The sequence below is a fragment of the Ambystoma mexicanum genome, chromosome 6p (assembly GCF_040938575.1).
Source record: "Ambystoma mexicanum isolate Mex_15411 chromosome 6p, UKY_AmexF1_1, whole genome shotgun sequence".
In the NCBI taxonomy this organism is placed as follows: Eukaryota; Metazoa; Chordata; class Amphibia; order Caudata; family Ambystomatidae; genus Ambystoma; species Ambystoma mexicanum.
In genome coordinates, this window is record NC_090935.1 from 1,202,512,569 (window position 1) to 1,202,536,368 (window position 23,800).

The window sequence follows — 23,800 nt, forward strand, 5'->3', positions numbered from 1 at the left end:
CAACACCATACATTAGGCGCATTGTCTCCAACAGCCTTGCACACCACCACACTATTGATACTAAGGATGTAACCGACATGGAATTTCTGATATCTAATTTGGGACTTCTTGGCACTATTTTCCACAGGGGGATTCAACTCGTGACTGTTTTTGCTTCAACTAATTGTAAATCTAGATTTGGAATGTAGGTAAGGCCCATTATTTGCCCTTTACCAAGCATTTTTAGACACTTTGGTATGATCTTTTTATATAATCCTTGTTACAGAATACCAATTAATGTGGTCTTTTTTGCTTTTTGTTTTTTGTACTTACCTTCAACCTCCTCCCTTTCCCCCCTCCTATTTCTCTGTGTTTTCATCACATTATGATTATATATATTTTTTTTATGTATTTATGTATTTATTCATGTTTTGCATTTTTCATTTACTTCACTTTCACATTATCAATGGTCAACATATACCTATTCTGTGAATCTAAACCACTTGATTGATATTTTTGATTTAGCTTCAACATTAGCCCTGATTTGAAAAAGACACTGGTGTGTCGAAACACGTGTTATCCTCAAAGGGCAATACATTAAAGATACTTTATCTCACCAACATCTTTAAGTGTGGCACAGTCTTGTAAAGTGTGGAGCAATATTGTAACTGTTTTCACAAGGGGTTGGGTTTAAAAGTCCCCTTTTTCTGCCCCACACTAGCTGCGACACTTTTTGAATTGTAAGAAAAACCAGGCGCATGGAAAGTTTTACAGTTGGCATAAAACTCTTCCTCCAATTTGTGGCATAACCCCAACAAGGGACAGAAATTGTATGGTAGGCCCTCCCTGGAGAGAGTGACACCTCAGGTCAAAACCCTAAGAGAAGGGAGGTGCTCATGTCTGGACAATATGGTTGTCCCCTTATATCTCGAAGGCCACCCTTGCTATTGGACTGACCAGGCCACCACCCACCCGGGAAGCAAAGGCTGCCAAAGCACGGAACCATCAACCTGTGGGGGATCCCTGATCATCTGTGCACCGAGCTGGGGGAAGGTAAAGTTAGAGGTATTCAAGAGTACAGTTCAGGATGAATTGTGATAATAAATTGTGAGCCCCGGTTATTCTATTGAGGGCTCCTCCTAGTGTTCAGATGGCAGAATCATGACACTACTTCCTTAGGAGATGCTCCTCTGGTACTCGCCCATTTGGTCCTTGACTTGCTATTGAGTCGCTTTATGGTCTGTGGCTTCTCTGGTTCGCAGCCTCGCTGGTGAGTCACATTCCTCCGGTGCTTGGCTCCTTTTTCAGTTGTACCTCTAGTACATCACTCCCCTGATCCTTCGCTCACTGCTCAGTTGGCAGTGAAAATAAACAGAAGCAAAACACTTCCATTTTCTGTGTGCTGTTGCGGCCCAAATTCCCATGCTTTCATGGTGTGTCTTTGTAATAAAATATTCAACATTAATTGTAGAAAGTTGTGGTGGCAAGAAACACTTAAATCATTCTATCTCCTACCCAAAACGACAACACATCTCAACACTGGTTACATAAAGACGAGATAAACCACCTGAAGGCATGCGTTTGCACAATATTTCTCTTAATGCAACACTAGCCCACCTGAGATTCACCAACCAACTCTCCACACTTCTTAAACACCACTTCTACAGACAACACCCAATTTTTGTTAGGCACATGGAGCACACACTAACCACTGTGCCAGTCAGCTCAACAATATCTAAAACATACACCCCACAGAAAGCTCTATTTTTTTCAAATCTGCATGCACCAACAAAGTAACAAAACAACATGGCCCTGCAGGGCTCGAAATTGCACTGACTGGATGGTGAAACTATGTATCTGTCCATCAGGTCAAGGCATATAGGAGACTGTGGGAGGGCCAGCACAACAATAACGTAAAACAAATCTAGGTGATGATTTCAGAGGATAATTTGAGGGCCCACTTACACACGAGCAAGCAGGGCGGAACACCATTTTGTCCCTCAAATCATTAAATCTGCTCTATTGTAAGGCAGTCTTTTTTCGAATAGTGTCAACCTAATCACTTCTAAGAACCTAACTTTTTGCAGATAAATCAGTGAGATTCAATTATTTTCCCCAGGATCCACACTTTGTTTAAACAATGATGCAGGAATTGTAACCCAATCTGCAATGTAGGCACTTCCAAGCTTTCCAATAATACTGTCTTATAGACAGTGGTGCCAAGAGGATTCAAATTTAGGAGGGTCACAGAGGGGGCAACAGACAAAAGTAGGAGAGCGCTAGACAAAAGTAGGGTGACCGCCTATAAAAGGGCAATGTGTGGCAGCAGAAGCACTCCTGCAGAGATTCTTTTGTACACACGAACTACCACACCCCACTGCACCTTCACTCCCATCAGAACGTAGGCACTAAACCATTAAGTCACTAATGACCCATCATTAGGGGTTTTGTGCGCTACATTATGATTGGAGGGGCTGCTCTTAGCTGCAGGGGGAACTTAACAGTTCTTCATTGTGGTGCAGCAGCATTGATTGCGGCCCTGTGTGTGTGCTGTGCTGGTGGACACAGTACTGAAGACAGTGCAGAGAAAGTAGCACAGCTGAGGTAGGGGGGCAGGATTTAAGAGGGGCCCTGGCCCCTCCCCCCAGCCCACCCTAGCGACACAACTGCTTAGAGCGTACTTGCAAAATACAAAAATTGCCTCGCTAAGCAACTTACTTGACAATATCTAAATGCCTTAACAACATGTTAAGCCAAAAGAACATTGTAGCTTTATTTTCCACGTCTTTAATGGAAAACTATAAATCCCGGAATGCAAAAAAAAACTGTGCCGAAAAAACTCCTGTTTTATACTACTGCACTTTGGAAAAAACTACAATAAGTTGTGTAATAGAGCCACTGGTTATAGATATTGTTCATCACAAACTTGTTGCCTGCTGTTATGCATAATGTTTAGAACATTTGAGAGTCAACATAAAAGCAAACCTTTTTTCATGTCAAGCTAGTAGACACGGATTTAAACGTATCTCTATGGGGCAGCTTTATCCTGTTACTATAAATCCGATCACAGTGCCAGTTGCCTCGATATTCATGTAAGAAAGGGTCTGCTTATAACAACTGTTTCAAAAATCATTCTGATGCCATTAAAGGGTTGGCCACAGAGACACGGGAAATTGCGTGTGTCTGCATGGCTGTGCGTGGTAATGGTTCGGTGTACCAATCATTTACATTACACTCATACCTTTGAATATGAAAAGCAAGAGAATACTGAAGAGTACCATCCTTAAAACGGGGCATTACTCGCACGCACCCTTTCCTCGTCGCAGTTACATGGTGCCGTGCAGACCAGGAAAAGCAGGAATAATACATATTTCCGTTACGTACTCTTGGCATTCCCAGTCTATCCCACACGAACCCGTATCACTTCTGGACCTATCTCCTTTACCTGCCCCACCTTGGCTAACACCATCTGCATACCCAACCTCCAAACACACGTGCACATGAACACAATTGATGCACGCATCCGACAAGTCCCAAAACAATCTTGATTCACCGCAGATCACCTAGAGGGAAAGTGTGTTAGGAAGGGAGGAGAGCAATGAATCGTCTTATTGCTAACCCGGTTGCCAATGCCAACACTCTAGCATCTCTCCGCTAGTTGATATATTGGCATCGACATCGTGTCCAAGGTGACGTAGCTTAGGTGTAAGTCACGTGATGTGGATGTGTTGCTAGGGCCCTTCCTCTAATGGGAACCAGTCGCTACCCTCTTTGCAGGCGCAGGCGTCTGAGGTATTAGAGCGGCGCGCGGCGCTTCAAAAGAAGACGGGGTTGATCGGGTAAGATTTTTTTATTTGCGTGTGCACCATTTCCTTCAGAAAATGTACTCCGCGAAGAAAGCGCATCTCCGGGGTGGCCAACATGCTGTGCCAGGCGGGCTACCAGTTACCCTCCCCATGAACAATCGCGAGCCTATTGGATTCTGTGGTTTCCAAGGCCATGTTATACTGGGAGGAGCAGGTGCTTTGACACTTATGGTATCCTTAGGAATGCCTGTAACTCCTGTCCTTCGGTTGCCTTAGACAGAAGCAGCAGATCGCGGAGCGTTTTCTTGCCTGCTCACAATATAGCCCATTGGCTTTCACAACTTCCCTTTTGATATGTCTATTGGTTGAATTATTATTGTGTTTTAATGTGATTAATATTGTGTGGAAAAGGAGCAACCCGTTTTTACAATTAAAACTAAGAATATTAAATGTAATTGTAGGTAGGGTAAAACTGGACATTCATCATTTTACTGTTACATTGAGATGTTGGTATATTCTCATTTTCATTAAAAAAACGGAACGAATGCAGATCTTGTTTACAATAACAGGTTAAGTAACAATGTACGGCGCAATGTTCACAATTTTCGAAATAAAGCACCATTACACCAATATCTTGTTTACTTTATGCCATGCTATGGCTCAGCAGTCCGCAATTTACAGGTTCTTTCAGATGCAGCACTCGGGGTGGTCTCACTGGTCACAATATTTCACATGAGCTATTTTTCCCCACTACGCCTCTTGTTAACAATAGTAGTGTCCTTGTGTATTTATTCTCTGCTGAAAAATATATGAATATAAGTTTTCCTACTTTACTGTTGTTTATCTAGATGTTTGCATATTTTTCGTTTTTTTAGTAAAAAATATTAGACCGGTTTTTATGATCACATTTTAGTTGGCGAAGCAACCAACAGAAATAATAGAGGCGTCACATCTGAGTTCATAATGATGTCATCCCGTTTCAAAGTGAAAGGGTTCATATATAAAGGTTAGATGGACTTCTCTATGAAGCATTCAGTGGCAGTTCGTTTTTAAATAGGGCTTATGTTCCACCCCTTTCTGAGTGCTGCTTCTTCTCTCCGCTTAAGATCGTCTCAAGGGACGAAAAGGGAGACAGGCAGAACTTCGGATCAAATACTGAACATTTCCTTCCTTCCATTCCTTTTTGTACAGCCGCCTTCCTGTCTCGCCTACTCCCTGGTAAAACATTTTAAAACATTTATTTTTTATTAGCTTTTTTCAGAAATATATAACAGCACGACCCCCCCCCCCCCCGTGGCCTGCACTCGGATCTCTTGGTGATACAACTCTTGTCTCCTCTAAGTGAAATTCAGTGTCTACATTATATCCAATATTCTCAGGTTCTGGGGGCACCAATGCAGCATATAGTCTCCCCAGAGATAGTCCAATATCAATCCCCATTCTTGGCAACATTTGTTTCTGTTGCCTTGTATTCCGTACATGATCCATTCCATGGCCACTATGTCCCATACTTTGCAGAGCCATTCAACATTTGTAGGAGGCACTTTCTGCTACCACTTGCTCGCTACTACCACCCAAGCCACTATCAACAAGATCATAAACGCTTTGCATTGGGGTTTTGTTGGGATCTGGAATTCCGGATTAAAGAGCCGCAAATCCATTTTTTCTGGTAGTAGGTTGGCGACCTTGCACCATTTTCTGGATCTGAGACTTAACATCTTCCCAAAACACTTGCAATACTGGGCAGTCCGACCATATGTGCCTCCAGTCCCCCCTTCCCGAGCACCCCCTCCAACATTCCTGAGTTATCCCAGGGAATATTGTACGTTGTCTCTCCAGAGTATAGTGCCACTGTACCATCGTCTTATACCATGCCTCCCTGATTTGGATAGATCTGGTTAATTTTGGAATTTGTTCCCAGAGTGTTTCCCAGTGGTTTACAGGTACTTCTTCCCCAATGGTGCTCTACCATTTCAGCATATATGGCCAGGGGCTTAACCCTGTAGAATCCCATATAGATTTGATACTAGTCGTTTGACCCCCGTATGAGTTGTTATACATTTTTCAAAATGAACCTAGTCTCTTTGCCCGGCTCTTCTTATGTGGGGTTGTTTCAACAAGTGTCTTAGCTGGTAATATTACACCCTACCCTTTTCATATTACACCCTATCCTTTTCAGACAAGCCTAGTTGTTGTTTACATTCTTCAAGGGATCTGATGCCCAGCCGCCATCATATCTCCCACCTTTTTGCACCCCACTGCCCATCATCTTGCAAAGGAGCTCTGACACATTACTGGGGAAAACTGTGGATTCCAAAGTATTGGGGTAAATGGGGATGGGATTGTGGACAATTGCCCCTGTCTAATAAGGCAGTCCCATATTTTGCATACCACCGAGAGAATGTGACTCACTTGTATCCCTAGGCCTGTCCTATCTACTCAACCGAAGCACCCCCTCTAGGGGAGTCTTTGCCACATCCTGATCCATTCTAGCCCACGGTTTTGACATGCCATTAGAAAGCCATTCTCGAAGGACTCAAACTGAGCTGCTGCATATTGTCTAGCAAAGTTCTGGAGATCAAAGCCCCCTTTCAACCTAGGGGCCATCAAAGTCTCCAAAGCTATTCTGGGGCGTTTGTTTTGCCAAATAAATTAAGTTATAAGTATATTCAGCGATTTACACAACGTTAGTGGAACCTTAACTTGAAGCGCCTGGAAGAGGTAAGGTACCCTAGGGAGCGCCACCATTTTTATTGAGGCTATCCTCCCCACCCAGGAAATTAGTAACGGATTCCATCTATTCAAATCTGCCTTGATTTTAGAGAGTAGCTCAGAGAAATTTGCTCCATATATGTTTGAAAAAGAATTAGGATAGCATACCTTGGGGTGAAATTAACTATCTGTTGATGTTTTGAATATGGACACTTTCTGTAAAACATTCAGGGTTTTTTTTTGTAAGCCCAAGATTTAACACTTCTGATTTGGCCATGTTGATTGTTAGCCCTGCTACTTTTTCCAGCGTGGAGAGTTCCTGCAGTAACACTGGTATTGAGGTGTATGGAAGGGTCATCAACATATCTGCAAAAGCTATTATTTTATGTGTGCAAACGTTTGCTAAAATGCTGTCCTGGGATCTTAACAGCGTGTTCACTTACTTAGTTTCCAGTCTGCCCTTCATTTCTACTGGCAGGCGGTCCGGAGGGAAAAAAAAGGAGGAATCCCATAAATCCACAACACCGGCGCGGTGTGCGGACAGTGTGTGTCTGGTATCTGGTGCTCGCTCTTCGCCTTCGGCCAGACTCGTCCACAACCAATTTACACTTTGCTAAATCTTTACGTTGGCCAAAACTGCAGCATACCGAGTAAGTGAAGGACTTAAACCGTAACTGCTGACTTTTGTTGTCCATTGGGGGAGTGTCTTTGGGCTCCGCCTTTTGAGCTTCCTAAACACTGGGTATCTGAGCAACCTTTTGTGGCCTTTTTGACTTGGGTGGTGGCTGGGTGACTCTTAATTTATTCTCAGGCTGCCTTCGTTTTGGCAGTCGCAGAGGTTGTTACGTAGTGGTGGCGGGAGTGACTGTGGGCTACGGCCTTGAAGCTCCCTTTAACCCATGCTCCTAAAGAATAAAAAGAAAAACCTTTAGGGACATTGAGCTGGAACTTATCTACTGTGTGCTCCTAAGACAGTAGCGTGGAGATGGACTGAAGGGGTTGCGAGTGCGGGCTAGGGCCTTTGAGCTCCCGGTTTGCTGGGTAGTCTTGGTAAGCAGGACCCTTTTAAATTAATGCCCTTTAGTGCTGTAAACGATTTTGAACAAACCAGTTTTGCTAACTATGTTTGGACAGTCCTAAATTGTGGGGAGCAGATTTTGCATTTTAAACCCTATTTATTGTACACACCGTATTTCATTTGGGTATTTTTGCCTTTCATGTTTTGAAATTTGACAAGGGATGTTTTATTTGTTTTATTTATGTTTGTGAGTGAATATTTTAATGCTTAGATTTTAGCATTGTTTTTAAACGATTCAGCTTGTACAAAGCACTCTACATTGCAATAATACATAGGGTGGTAGCTAATATTTTGCACACTGCACTTTGCTATAAATAAGACAAATTATAGCTGTGCTTGTTTATATATGCATTTTGCACTTTGTTTCAAATATTCTTTAGTGGATGTTTTTTGCTTTCAGTTTTGTTTGTTTAAAGAATGCATGTTGCACAGTGCACTTTGTAACTAATTTATTTAGTTTGCCCCGTTTACATGTTTACTAGCACTTTTGTATTCAAACATATTTCAGTGGATGCAACTGTCCTGTACGTTTTAGGAATTCAATTCTGCACTTGGTTATAACATAATACTATTCTTGTTTACATCTGCACATTGCACTTTGTTAATTGAACATTTTAGTGGATTTTTTTTGTTTCTGTTTTAGATGTGAAGTGTAATAACTTGGAATAGTATTAATTACATTTTTTTTAAAGGCATTTTAACGGTTAGAGCATCTTTTTATAGAATTTTTCCAATGCAGTAGCTTTTATCTTGTATTTGTGTGGGATCAAGTGTATGGTCTAAAGTAGTTAGGCTGCCTGTGTATTTACTTCATCTATTTGGTTAAAATGTCACTAAAAATAAGCGCCCCCTGAAGTAGATCGGGTCTGGTGTGAGTGGAACATAATGTGGGTAACGTTAATAAGCATGGGTTATCTTCTTTGACAACGCACCAAGAAATGACAGTGCCACAGGTTTACGGGAAAGAGGAGAGGGCTTAAATCTGGAACAAATAATTGTTCCCCATCTCAATCTGGTCCCGGTTAGATCGCCTGTGGTAGAATTTATAGAATCTCGCAAAGATCCAGCCTGTGGATGGAAATCCTTGACTGATGGTGAAGTTCTTGAGTATGTTGCACAGTAAACAGGGGGACACTGTTGCAGGGGTGTTAAGTAATATAAGTCAAGTCCTGTCCGATATATAAGGCAACCTAGGAGCGATGGTTTCTGATGATATGGTACATGAGGGTGATCTGCTCTCAGATGTTTCGATTTTGGCACCGGCTATCTCTCATGAGTTGGCCAAATCAGTGCGACTATCATTAGACTTTAAAACCAATCCATGGTCCGTTCCAGAATCCCCTGCTCGTGAGGCTGGTCTCACTGAAATAATGTTGCATCAGCACATTGGCAAAATCCTTTCACTGGTAGAACCATACCCTATATCACATTTTGTCCGTTATGTCAGATATACATGGCTATAACTGGATAGTGGAATCTGCCCAGTGGGCCGAACTTCGGAGTGGAGACCACAAGGACCAGGCTGCAGAGGGGGTGGTTTAAGGCAGGTAGGAGGAGGACTCGGCAACAGTGGTAGATGAACTGTCCTTCCCTATCCTAGCCCGGCTCCTTGATTCAATGGATAGAGGGTATGATTCCCTCAACTTTGAGATTCGAGAACTAAGACAGCCTATGAGGGAACTGGTGGGGAAGATATATTTTTTGGAAGGGTATGTAATTGCGGTTACTAACCAGAATGTAATACTCAAAAGAGAAAACTAACGCCCGGGTGGGCCAGGAATCGCAACTAGAAGTTGAATCAATCTCAGCGAACTGGGTAGTTGCGGAATTGGGTCAGCCCCAGCAATGTGATTCCTTCGCTGATGCACCATTACCGCAAGTTTCCTTGTTGGGGGCTCCCTCAGAGCAGGGAGAAGCTATGATAATGCAGTACTCCAAAGGAGAAACTCCTTACAATGAGTGGCACGATTGGCTCAGTAATTTAAGGAAAAAATATCCTCCCAAAGGAAACAACTGTAAATTACCCCCTAAACAAATTAACAGACGATTTAGAAAGTTTTTGAGAAAGTTAAGAGCCGAGGTGGATAAGCAAATGCTAGTAGATGGGGCCGATCTGGAAAAAAAGAAAAAGGATTTCTTTAGGTCAAACAAAGTAAAGTGCCCCAAAGAACCATCTAGTGAGGCAAAGCAAACTAGGGAGTTGGGACCCCAGGCGACTGAGTCGTTGGAGGTTAGCCCTTCTTTTGACTTAAGTAAAATTTCGGTGTATCCAACAGATAGGGAGGCCCATGAAACTTCGGGGAGGGTAGAGTACGTGGAGGAGACAAAGAGAAAACAACTGACCAAGGGGGCAGGAAGTGTTGTGTCTTAAGGGGCGCTGGCTCGATAACATTGTTGGGGCCTACCAGCTTAAAGTCACTGGAGATGGGAAATTCCATTTTGGGTCCTCAAGGGGGTCACGCAAAGGAAACATTGTGCGTAATATTTTCAAAACCGGTCGTAGTGAAGGATCTCACCCGGGATCGGGATATTGGGGAGGCCCATTTTGAAATGCCAGAACAATATCCCGAACAATTGAAGAAAAGTGTTTGCGTATGCCAAAGTGCCAAAAACTGAGGGTAGATAGGCTAGCTGCCCCTCATATTGACCATAATGGGGATAGACTTAAACCCCAGTGGACATTATCCCATAATCCACCTAAAAAAACGAAAGTGCAAAAGGACCAGATTTGTATCTTACTAAGCCGTTTATTTGAGAGCTCCAATAGGTACCCGCTGAATAGGCAATACATCTTATCTCTCATGCATGAAATTCCAAAATTGAGGTTGATGACTACGGGTGATATTAGTACAGTTGAGTTTGTACATGAAAACTGCTTGGATGTAGCACAACTTCACCTAAGGTCTTATATCATCAAAGAGGTAATCCTGGCAGAAACCTAGTGTTTCTTATCACTAGGTTTTGAAGTGGCAGATACAGGCACAACAATAATTTCTAGATTGGCCCCAGTTTACCTAGAAAAGGGTAGGACAGAGCGTGGTTTATCCCCTGTGCACCAGGTTGACGCGTATAGTGCACGGGAATACATGCAAGGGGTTCCACAAAATATAGCAAACAATGGGTGGAGTCGGGGCCAAATTATGAGGTGGGAAGGAGGTTCTAGGGACAGACACTATTTGTGATGGTCCAATTGGACACTGGAATCCTAGAATTCCAGAGGCTTTAAAATATATTAAATCATCAGGACTTGTTTGTTTCGTTTTATATATTTTGCCTCCAGGAAACTTTACTGCTTGAATCAACGATCAATGAAGGCTTTGATCTAGTATATATTAAGGCTCTGCGGGACGAGAGAGGAAGGCCTTATGGGGGTTTGCTGACAGCAATTAAACAGAGCCATGGCATATCCCATCGTAGAATTGAAGTGGATCGGAGTGACATGCTGGTGGCCCTGCTGGAATGGCAATCTGGGGCTCTATGTGTACCCAATAAATGTCTCCTGGTAAACGTTTACCTAAACCCAGATAAAAAGCGATTGGAAGAGGAGCTTGCTGCCTTATCCTTTACATTCTTAGGTGAATTACTTGACCAGGGGGGCAGCAGTGATTGTTGCGGGCGATTTTAATGCAGAATGCCTGGATGATCCTGGTATTTGGTACCTAATAGAATCCGAACCTCTAAGGAATTACAGAACCGGGGCAAGAGGATTCTGCAGAGGTATGGGATCTCTCGATTTTAAACGGGCATTTCCAGAGAGAGATTTCTCCAAATTCTACATGGCAAAATGGCCTTTGGAAATCAACTATAGATTATATTTTTGTTTCCTCAGATTTGCTCCTGAAGAGTGGAAACCTGGTGGTAAAAAAACTGGATTTAAGCGACCACCTATTAATCACCTGCAAAATTATGCTTTTACCAAAAAAGCAGGAGAATAAGATGCATTTGGTAGTGGAAATAAATCCAAGAAATCACAAGGATAAATGGTCCTCAAAATTGGCAAGGGCATTTGATGCCGAGATTGCAGGGTTGAGCGCAGAGGGGCTGGGTTTCCTCTGTTCACCGGAAGGGTTTTCCTTCCATAGCAGCCGTTTTGGGAAGCCTCACTACAGAAAACGATCTGAAAAGAAGGGCGTCAAAGGTGGGGGGGTAGTCATGGTTTTGACAGGGGGATCCAGGTCCGGAAAAAACTGATGCGAAGGGAGTTAACAAGATTGAAGAAGGCACTCCCGAGAGGATGCCTTAAAGAGGTTTGGAGGGTAAAAAAAGATTACAAGAATTGGGTCATGGGTAGGCAATTTTTAATGTACATTAATGATGCCGAAAAAATGCTGGCATGTCGGGTAATAACTCGGGTAGATTTTGGCAACTGATAAAGCCTTATGGTAGAGTTTGCTTTTTGCGAAACCCAGCCAATGTTAGAGGAAGTTTGGGTTAAACACTTTTGGGACCTTTCTGTGAAAGCAGGGTTAAAAGAGAACCCGGTGTGGTCGCAGACCAGCTGGAAGGGGGCTTTTAAGTGGCAGCTTAACGACATTGCGAAGCGATTCTTCAACAAAAAAAATCAACCACTCCAGGCCCTGATGGCCCTTCAAATTTGACCCTTAAATCAAACATATTTGTTTGGTCTAAACTATTGTCAGTATTGTTCGCAAATATTTTGATTAAAAAGGAGTTCCCTGAAACCTGGTCTGCGGCCACTGTACTTCTTATCTTTAAAGGCAGAGATAGATCCTCACCCTTGTTTTACAGACCCATCTCATTGTTGGATGTTTCGAATAACATGTTGCTGAAGGAACTCCAAATTTGGGCACGTGACTCCAAGTGCCTGGACCCAATTCAGACTGGGTTCCAGCAGGGCATGGGAACCTCCCTAAATAGTTTTGTACTGGAACCACTCTCATGCCAAGCAAGTCTGTACCTTTGTGTTTTTGGCGGTTTTGGACATTAGTTAGGCTTTTGACCATGTAAACGGGGCCTTGCTATGGAAAATTCTACAAGAAAATGGCTGTCCTGTTCCCCTGGTGGGGATTTTGGAGGCTCTGCATGTGGGCACGCGGATTAAAGTAAGATTAGATGCCCACAGATTCTATACACCTTGGATAGAGACAAACTGGTCTTCGCCAAGGGTGTGTGTTGGCGCCTTTTCTCTTCAGTTTCTATATCGAAGGAATTTTGCATCATTTGAGCCGGATAATGACAAACTTCCCTAGGCTGGGTGAGTTTAAAATCCAACATTTATTGTACGCAGATGACATGTCATCTGCGATTTGACACAGATTGGCTTACAAAGAGCCTTGTACGCGGTGGAAGAATTTTTGGGAAGTTTGGGTTTTGTCAATAAATACAGTAAAATCCAAAGTATTGGTGTTAAAGGGAGGAAATAAAAAAAATGCATAACTTTTTTTCTTGGAATCTGAGGGGCTGTAGCCTTGAAGTGGTAAATATATTGGGTCTCGCATTTACGATAATGGGGGAGGGCCCGATTTACTGATTGACCTCAAGGCCAAGTTTATGGGGGCAGCAGCGCAGCTCCGCCAGTTTGACGTCAAATTTGGTAGATTCTCTTTCCTCCCAGTGTTAAAACTGTATTAACAACAAATTGTACCAAAACGAACCTTTGGAGTACAAACCAGGAATGTATTAATTGACTGGTCAAAATTTGAGGCGATCATCTGGAGAGTGGTTTTGTGTCTCCCGCACTCAGTGCCATTGGTGGGGCTACTTTGCGAATTGAGGCAGCTTCCTATCCAGACCATGATTGATTGGGGGAAGTTACAGATTTTTTCGAGTATACTGCCTCAGTTTACGAGAGATTAAATGTACTCTGGTTGAAAGATTTGTGCAATGTCTTAACGGATTGGGGGGGGCTGACTGTTTGAAGATACTGCGAACGATAGGGGCCTCAACAGAAGACCTGAGAGCAACAGCTTATTTGGTTAAACAAAAACATTTCAGACATGTGTGGATTTCACTTTAAGAGAATTTAATGCAGTATCAGTGTTTTGGTGACCATTTTGTCTGGACAAACAAAAATTACAACAACGTTGCTCCTTACTTTAAAAAAATACCCCTCAAGGCTTTTTAGATCCCAAACATTGAGACTCAAATTAAACTTACTGCCAACCCGAGAAGTTCTGGGTAGACGAAATAAAGTGCAGATGGCTCAGAGACTTTGCTGGCACTGTCAGAAGGAGATAGAGACTCAGTTGCACATAACACCCCCCTCCCGCCCAACTTCCTGAGACTCAACTCGCCCCCCCACACCACCTTTTCCCCCCATTCCATACCTTCCTTCTTCCCAAGAACCAACCCAGATACTAACCTGGGGCCTTGCACTTGGCTGAACCCCGGGAACCTCCCCAGGCGTGGTGAACTACACCCCATGACAGATACCAAGATCAACCCCCACCTCCCCTCCCTCCGGGTACCTCTCCTTCTCAATAGATTTTTCTCCTCCTATCTCCTCCTATTCGCAGCCCTTTCATATCCCAATAAGTAATTTAGCTCCACTCCACCACCCCCTGTAGAGTACCCATCCTTTCATTTGGTCTGGGGCCTTTCAGTATTACTTCTCTGCCTCCTCTCCTTCCCCCTTTTCCCAGACCATTCCCATGGTCCTATTGCCCTCTCCAGATTGAACTGATCTAGACATTTGCATCTGGTGGGCTCCTTCTTCCATGTTCATTAGCGATAGCCCCTCCTCGCAAGTCGTGACTCTTTGGTCTCCTGTTCACGCGGGAAGGGAAGAAGCAAACGGGAATATCCACTTGTAAGCAATGTTTTTGGCTATTAACATTTTAGAAAATATGGGTTTGATTGATCGTTGCAATGAGCTCAAAGTCTTCCTTCATTTTTCACGAATTGGTCCTGAAGGGAGTTCATCATTCTTTCCTCCATGCCCCTGAGGCATTCTTGCAGGTCCTCCCTATTCAGGGTCATGGAATATGGACTTGCCTTTTTGTGTCCCTCCCACCCCCCACATTGTTTCCCTGTGGCTGACTCTTGCACCTCTTCCTGCTGCTGCCACCAGCAGCGTTCCAGCTGACCCTCTTGCTAATCGACTGACTCTTTAGATTTGGTCGGAGCGGTCTTCACCTCGGCCCCTGGCATCTGTAGAGTTCTTCCCAGTGCCCTCTTCCTCTGTAAAGTGCACCTTTATGGTGTTAGACTCCACAGGCCTTGTACTAGCCCCCACTCCTTGATCAAGCTCCTTCAGGTGGCTTGTGCCGTTAAGTTTCAGCGCCTCAGGGCGGACACACGGGAAGGGAGGACACTCCTGCAGCAGAGACCTGCTTCTCGGTCACTTCCCAGGTCACAGCGATGATCTGATCCAGCACTTGGAGGTTATACATTCTGCCACCACAGCCCAGGAATGATCTTGTCAGCCAGGTGCTTAATGAGGGACTGGTGGAGGGATGGGGGTTCTCTGAATCTTTAGACTGCTGTTAGGCTGTTTCTTCAGTCCCTCCCTAGCGTGACCCATCCCGTCTGCTTTTCTCCCCTCTCCTGCGTGTCCGATCAGATTGTGTATGTAATATGAAAAAACAGTGAAATTAACATGAAAATGTGTGCTACTGTAAATATAAACTCTTCCTTTATAAAATGCCTGGGTTTGTTATAGTGGGGCATGTCTGACTCTTTGTTTGGGGATTTTTTTTTCTTTTTCTTTTCCTCAGATATTTGCCATCTGTGTTCCACTTATATGCATGTTTGTTTAGTATTGTCAAACTTCCACAACACGTGTCTTGTGTATTAAGTAAGAGCTGTATTTCTCTTGTGTTTTATTCGTGGGTTGCCCTTTTAAGGTTTCTTGAAATGGCAGCTATCAGCGCTGTCCGTTCTGAGGGGGGTGGAGGGGGTTTATTATCTGCAAGGAGATTTTACCTCCTCTTTTTCTGGGTCCCCCCTGGGGCATGGTAGTACTTGGTACAGCCCAGGGAAATTAAGCATGCGTAAGTGATGAGCAGGAAATGGGGAAGTGTGAAGGAGTGAGAGAGGTGCTGACTTCCCTCAGGTGCCCGGAGATAGTCGGCGTGCCTGTCCGCCCTGTGATGCGCATGTCTTCCTGACGGGGAACTGTGGAGTGGAGATGGTAACGAGGGCCGGCTGCCAACCCTGTTCGGCGGTTCAGTCTGCTTTTAACATGCCAGTCCGGTCTGTTTCATAGTCTCACCTAAGAGGAGCGTCCGAGGTCAAGTGAAGCGAGGAGAAGCGGGTCACGGTAACAGCCGTTCATCTGCCACCTGACTGATCTTTGGCATAGCGGGCGAGTGTAGCGCTGGTGTTTCTTTTCTGTGACACTTCATTATGAGGTGGAGGGATGTTCCATAGGGGAGCTGTACCCCTTTAAAGCGCCCGTTTAGTTGCTCCTAAGTTCACTCATAGTTGGGGGGGGGGGTACTTCCCATTTTTGTCATAATTATGCACTCCCTGGGAGCGGGCAGCGATTGGGCGAACATATAAATGAAAGCAGGAGTTGTTCATGAAAGGACATAAATTATCCACGGCATGTGCTGGTGGGCATCCCCTTATTCTGGGCTGACTGTGTTGTGCAGCACGCTACGCTATGGACGCAAGTCTAAAGTCAACCCAAATGAAGATTTCTGTCAGTAATTTCTTTTCGTTAGGCCGGCAGGACGTTCTTAAGGGAAATACCATTAGAAAAATTATCAGCTCTGGGATACAGTTGCGTGTCACTCATTTAATTTAAGGTTTTAAGTATCTTATTTGCCCACACTTGTCCAGGTGGACTGAGAGCCACTTTCTGGCCGAAGAGATAGAAGCACTGTATGATCTGCGGCATATTGGGTATCCATTTTGTTTGTGTCGGACCAGTGTTTATGTCGAACCATTACGGAAATATGCACTCTGTGGGTCCGGTAACCTTTGCTGAGCATGACGGTGTGCTCAGTGTTCCCCCGGGAGGGCTCTGTGTCTTTTGCAGAGTGCCCGTTATTACCCTTAGCTGCCTGTACTTTACAGGGGCAGTTGGGTTAACTGGTACTGTCGATTCCGTGTGGCTGCCGGGGGAATTATTTCGAGTGGCCCTTGCTCTTGGTGGAAGGGCGTCTATGTAGCATTGACGCTAACCGTGCCCTCGAAAGGGGGCTGTAGTCGGCATCAGTACTGTTTCTCTCCCTCTAAAGAAGTTGCTCGGCCAGTGGCACCTGTTAGTCGCTTATGTTAGAAGTAGGGACTAGAGCAACTAGTATTGTTTCATGAACTTTACCTGTATGTGTTATGCACAAGAGTGTTATTGTGGGAAGCAAGGATTCCACTACGTGGTTGGCGTCTCAGCTGATGTAACTGAATAAAGAAGTTACTCTGTCATTGGTGCCCTGTCCTCCTATTATGATGGAGTGTGTCATATTGGCCACATAATAGAGGTCTGCTAAAGGAAGCATCCTCCATATAGCCTTGTTCCTGTTTAAAGGGTTTTATGCAGAAGGGCTCAGGGGTGCAGTTAGTTGAGGGAAATATAGTTTATTTCACATTTCCCTGCCAGAGCGAAAGTAATTTTGTGGTGGTTAAGTTATTTTCCATCTTTGACTCTGTCGCTTTCTTGTCTGTTTCTGTGTGTTAATACGTTGTGTGGTAGACTGCAACTACCAATCGGGGTCATTTATTTCAGCAAGGGAGTAGTCTGCTATTAACTGGTTTTGGGTATAGGCGGCAGGTGGTCAGTGTTTATTCAGTTCTTTTAATGAGAATCCAATGTATTTACAGCTGTGAACTTGGCTATATCCATGATACTGTTTACTTGGTTCCTTTAATGAAAAGCAAATATATTTAAAGCTATGAACACGTTTAATGCATTGTTTGCCCGTTTAAGGTAACGCCAGTATGTTATTTATCAAATGTGAATTTATATACACTCAGGTGGCAAGGTCATTCTTTATAGAGGTGACCTGTGAGGCGCCTGAGGCTATTGTATGTAGTATTCAAAGCCAGCCCATCATTTTGTTATTGTTATACTGCTGCAATATTCATCTGTTTAGAATTTATCATATAAAGACTGCCCGGTTCCAGGGTTAATAAAGAATATTTTCTGGCTTCACAAAGGGCTTGGGGATTTCTCCACCAATATTCCTTCTGTCGCTACTAATGAACAGAGTCCAACAAACAAACCAGAAGATCTACATAGCTTTTGTTGATCTATTGAAAGCTTTCAATGACATTAGCAGAAAAATACTTTGTAATAAGCTGCTATTATGGAACTGCCCTTCAGACTTGGTTGACCAGCTAAAGGCACTGCATATAGATTCCTCTTGTCGAATCACACCTCAGGCCTCTTGAGTACTAAGTGCATAGGTTGTCGCGTAAAACAAGGGTGCCCTTTAGCCCCTGCTGTTTTTAATCTCTACATCTCTGACTTGGCAGACTCAATGGATAAGGTTAGGTGTTTTCCCCCAGAAATTGGAGAAGTGAAAGTCAGTCGACTTCTCTACGCGGACGATCTGGTCCTTCTGAACATCACGCCCATAAGCTTACAGAGACAATTCAACGAACTGGAGGAATACGCTGCCCTAAACGACTTACAGGTGAATCTAGGGAAAACAAAGATCCTAGTCCTACAAAAGAGCACAGAGAAGTGGAAGGAACAATTTCCTTGGCGTTTAGGTTCTGAGAAAATAGTGGTGGTTGACTACTTGAAATACCTGGGTGTCCAGATTTGCAAAAACTCGATGCAAACAAAAACTGCCTTAAAGATAAAACAAAAAATAGTGCACTATCGAGTCAAGCCTTAATCTTGAAGCGTGGATTTTCTCTGCAACCACTAACCGCTCCCGCAGTGACCGATGGTGCTGATGCGCTGATCTCTATCCCCCCCCAAAAAAAATGGCCCCTATTAGAGGACCTCTTCTGGAAGAGAGTGCTCGGTCTCCCTAAGTCTATCCTAATTCAAATCATCAGAAGGGAGTTGGGGCTAATCCCTTTGAACAAAGTGGTGTAGTGAAAAGCCCTGACCCTTTTCAGAAGATACTTGTCGATCTCGCTGCCAACAATGTTTGCGATAATAAAAGCTGAGGTGGTGTCTGGAAATAGTATGTTTGGGAGCTTGTAGGACCAGACTTATAGACTGCTCATTGAGGTATTGGGATCAACCTGTTGTTCAACCCAGGCAAAGTTTAAATAAAAAGCGGTGGGAAAGAAACTGGATCGTGGCCTTTGAGGCAGCAAGCTAATTTAAACTGTTTTGCCACCTGAAGCAGTAAGATCATTTGGAGAGACGCCAAGTTACTTAAAGACATTTCCACACCGTTACTTTAGGTCTCAATTCATACAGATCAGATTTAACCTGTACCCCAAAATGGAGATCGTCCCAGCAAGAGAGAGCAAGAGTTCAGGAATTCCATCGTGTCGGTTTTGCAGGGGGGTAGGAGTCTTGGAAAATCTATTCCACCTCTGCACCTGATGCCCATCCCTAACTAAACTTCAAACATATTATTTTGCAAAAATTGTAGAAAGTGCCCCTTCCCTTTTGACGAGAGACTGGTGGGGAATGCTGTTGAGAGGAGAAAAAAACGCACTGACTATTGTAACAGTAACATTCCTAGAAAAATATCTGGGAAAGAGGACCACCTAAGTTAATCAACAAGGAGTAGATGGAAATAAATGACATTTTTCATTTTTATGTGTGATCCCTTGAGATGGACCCTCGTTTTGCTACACTCATACTTTGTGCACATTGCATTTATTCCCTTATAGTGCACATTATTAAGCACTTGTCTTAAAAACGACTTTTCTTTCACTTCACAGGTAACGGGGACTCTGGGAGCGAGCCCTTTGTATTCACTCTTGGCAGAGGCACTTATCTTCCCTCTTAAGATCAGGCCAGGTTTTACCCCAATCATTCCCTTGAAGTCTGCTGACACTTGGAGTTCATCCAACATGCAGGAATACTTCAGTCTAGGACGGTGGCTAACGCACACCCTTTTAAACAACCTCCAGGCCAAAGGATGCTTGCCTGGTGTAAAACAATTGACCAAATCATGACTGGAGGAAATAGCCATTTAATTAATGTTGACAGTACAGTAAGGCAACGTAGCTGCCATTTCTGCCAAACCTTTTACCACCTGCATTAACTGTACACAAACTGTGTCCGGAAACCTTGGAAAATACCAGTGTATCCAGGTCTTACTTGCACAGTTGTATGGCCTAATGGAATTGGGGGCTGCACAAACTCTGAAGCTTCTTTTGAAATGCCCCAGTGGACCATGCGTTCCTGATATGAGCCAAGCCATCAGTTGGAGCGAGCCCTCCGGCACTAACAGATGAGGCTGCTGTTGGAAGTTCAATAAGATGATATTCCTGAAAAGTAGATGAAGAATTGGTCCATCCATGTTCATCTTTAAGGCCATTGGATATGAAATATGGGAGATGCAAAACTGTATGCCCAGTATCAGTCGTGTAGCCTGTGGAAAAGCATGAAGGAGAATATGAGCTATCGTGGAGAAATGAGGTAATGCGTGGTGGGCCCCGGCACCAGAATTGACTAAAGCCATCTAGGGTTTCAGCAAAAGGATCGGGTCTCCAGCTCAAAAATACAGTCTTGTGTGTTCTGGCGGAGGGCAAAAAGTTCCACACGCAGAGGTTTCCAGCAACAACAAACCTCTGAAACAATTAAACAGCATTGTGGGCCGAGATATTAAATTGTTTTTTTTTTTGGTTATATCGAGGACTGGAAGAATACCTCCATCATGGAAGAAGGCCATTATCGTGCCAGTCTTTAAGAGGGGACTTAGTACAAATCTGGTTAATTAAGGATTATTGGTACTTAGCAATAGCATATCTAAGATTTTCTAGTTGTGCGTACTTGAAAAATAAGTGGGTTAAAGATGGGGAAATCCTGCCCATACAACAAACTGCATTTGGCAAAGGAATGGGGACACTGCATAAAATATTCCCTCTTTTGTATTTGATCAGATCCACATTAGCTAAAAAGGGAAGCAAGCTATATATTTGCTTCGTTGATTACATCAAAGCTTTTGATTTTCTACCTCAGTGCCTGCTATTGCATAAAATGTCTAAGCTTGTTATCGATCCATCAATACTGGAAATGATCAAGCAATTAGATCAAGAGACTACTGTCAGCACTAGACTTGATGGTCATCGAACCCTGTCATCTGAAATAGGACCCTGCCATGGAGTAAAACAGTGGTGCGTTTTGGCATCACTGCTTTACAACTTATTCATTTTGGATATGCACTATTGTCTAGATGAGTGACATAATTTGGCCCCTAATAACCGTAAAGCCTTGTCGTGGCTTTCCTAAGCCGACAACACTTTGTTGTTGGACAACACAGCAATAGGACTAGAACACAGCATATGGGTTTAGGAAGTGACTCAAAAATGTATGGTTTGACCATAAACCCCCAAAAGACTTAAATCATGATCATATGGGGAAATAAGAAAGAATTAGAGAAAATTAACTGGAAACTCGATAGATAAACATATTCTTGGGTAACCTCAAGAAGAATATTATCTTGGGATATATTTCAATGCCTGGTTAAATATCGACATTTTATGAGATTATGATTTAACAAAAAACTTAGCATAATCAAATCCTTTGTGTCTCATAAAGGTGGTTGCTCAGTATTTGCATTAGTTAAATTATATACGTCTTCACCCAGGCATTCTATGTGGCCTGGAAGCTCTTATGGAAAGTGAGATGAGATGGTTACATGTGCTAGAGATTGGAGATATTTTTGGGAGTTGCCACAGTGTGTGTGTCCCTGTTGAGGCTATTGTGAGCTGTGGTTAACCTCATTGCTGACAACCTGGAGACTCAATCGGGGAGTGTTTTATCTTACATTACTGGACCGCAGTACAAAAGCTGAAATATTATTGACATGCTTTTCTTCTGTGGTAATGAATGAGAGAAAAAAAAGCCTTTCAAAGATTTGATGTGAAAGTTCTCGTTTTTTTGTAAAAAACTTTAAAAAAAAAATGTTTATTTTGGTTCGGTTGCATGTATGGGGAAACAATACAATTTCACAAGTGTTATATTAAATAGTGCTTGGATGGGTCAGCAGCTGCTGGTTCGCTTCCCCTTCCCCTGCACCTCTGTGCGCACAATTCCCCTCCTGTCCCACTTGTCCATCTATGACCTGGTGGAAGGTTGCAGGAAGTCCATTTTAAAACATTATCACTCAAGGCCAGCTGTGAAAAGCGGGGCTTGTGTGTTTATGCTGGGAAGTTCTGGTCATATTTTAGTATCCGGGCCAATAAGTCTGTGAACCTATGCAGTAGGCTTTCTCTGGCGGCAGTGACCTTTTCCGCCACCAGGATGTCCCAAGTTTTATTCCACCAGAGGGTCATCAATGGGCCCTCTGGGGTCTTTCAGGTGCAGGTGATCGTGATTCTCCCTGCGAGAAGCAGTTGCCTGATGAGTTTAGCTGTCACACCTTTTCTTGGGTATGTCCCTTGAGCTGCGGAACCCAGGAGGACCACCTCGGGGACCTTGGGGATCGCGATATGGGTGATGGATTCGATGGTGGAGAGACGCCGGTCCCAGAAGGATTGGGCGATGGGACATAGTGAGTCTTGCGTATTCTAGATCTGGTGGAGATGCACGGGGGGAGGGTGTAGTACTAGCAGAGGAGCAGCTTAACAGCACATTCTCCATTCGTGATGTAAAACGAGGAGGAGTAGCTTCTTGCCCATATGTCCACCCAGATATGATTCTCAGTCGGGTGACCCAGATCCGTTTCCCATTGTGTTATGTACGTGGACCTGAGAGTAAGCATGTCCTCCTGCAATAATTTGTATAAGCTGGATATCTTTCCTCTTGCCGGTTCCCCATGCATGTTAAGTTCGATAGGGCTAAGGTTTTCGAGTGGCCCCTAGTCGGAACAGGGGGTGAGTGCACCATTGGCAGAGTTGGGAAGAGGAAAACTATCTGTTTCGGACAACTGGAAGTTTGTTTGACAGTTTTAAAACGGGCAGGGTTGGCCATTCTCGAATAATTGCGCTAGGGTTTTCAGCCCCTCCTCTTGCCCAATTCCTAAAGTTTGTGGGGTGGGTTCTGGGGGAGAAGGATGGGTTTTGGAAGATCGGGGTATTTGGACCCAAGCCGCGTGGGTTATTTTTGGACTTCAGCGCCCAGTCCCATATTTGTAGAGTGCATTTTGTGGATGGGAGTATGCCTGGCCAGGTGTTCCGCATCAGGGGAGGAATGTAGGGAGGAGAACAGAGGCGGAGTGGCAGTCTTGACTGTTCAATCTCCACCCATCTCAGCGGTTCCGATGACGGAAGCCAGGCATGGAAGTGCGCCAATTGCGAGCCAACCTGATATTTACGTAGATTTGGACCACCTATGCCCCCAAGCGCGCACTGCCCATCATTACGTTTTGGGGGATCCTGGCTTTCTTCCCTCGCCATATAAATCGGAGCATCTTCTGTTGTAAGTATAGAAGGGGGGTAACGGGATTGGAGCGGGTAAGGAGGAGCAGAAGTAGAGGAATCGTGGGAGAAGATTCATTTAAGTGATCCGTCACAGGAGCGATTTATTGGGAAGCCCAGCGCTCAAGGTCTTTTTATAATTCTTTAAAAAAACGGGGGGTGGGATTTGCTGAGTATACATCTCCTGGGTGGGCCGGGATCTGAACTCCTAGGTAATTTGTGGATTTCCCATTCCATTGGATGGGACAGAGAGGTTTGAGGGCTTCCATCTCCTCCGGTGTTAGACTGTCCCCACCCCCTCCCCCCAAGGCTGAGGATTTTCCATAATTGATGGTGAATCTTGCAACCTTTCCGAATTTATGTAGTTCTTGGAGAGAGTGTTCAATGAGGGTTGTATGTTTGTTATGGACAGCAGGACATCATCGGCATAGAGCGTGATTTTGTGGTGTGAGGCGCCTATTTTCTTCCCCTTAATATTGGGGTCCATGCAAACCTGCTGGGCCAATGGCTCCATTATCAGGGCAAACAAGAGGGGGGGCACCCCTGCCTGGTCCCACAGGTTAGTGGTATGGGCGCTGTTAGATTTTGGTTAACCCACAGATAGGTTTTCAGGGAGCAAGCCAGGACCATTTTACAAAAGCTTGGGCCGAATTGGAATGCCTCAAGGGTAAGCTGCAAGAAGGACCGGTCCACTTTATCTAAGATCGTGGACGCGTCCAAGGCTAATAGTGCCATTTTATGATGGTCCAAGGCTGATATTTCCACTAAATGTAGTGCCCGACGGATATTGTCCCCAGTTGACCTTCTTACTATGAAGCCA

The 23,800-nt window shown here is 44.1% G+C and overlaps 1 protein-coding gene across 4 annotated transcripts in view; it reads left to right on the forward strand.

Moving 5' to 3' along the window:
* The first annotated feature begins 3,700 nt into the window (after positions 1–3,700).
* AGTPBP1 (ATP/GTP binding carboxypeptidase 1) overlaps positions 3,701–23,800 on the forward strand; it is a 2,604,148-nt gene continuing 2,584,048 nt past the window's right edge. For 2 of the 4 annotated variants that reach the window (XM_069625853.1, XM_069625856.1), the window contains exon 1: positions 3,701–3,818. The gene's annotated coding sequence lies outside the window, so the exon portion shown is untranslated. The remainder of the gene's footprint in view (positions 3,819–23,800) is intronic. The other 2 variants (XM_069625854.1, XM_069625855.1) reach the window with 2 other exon arrangements.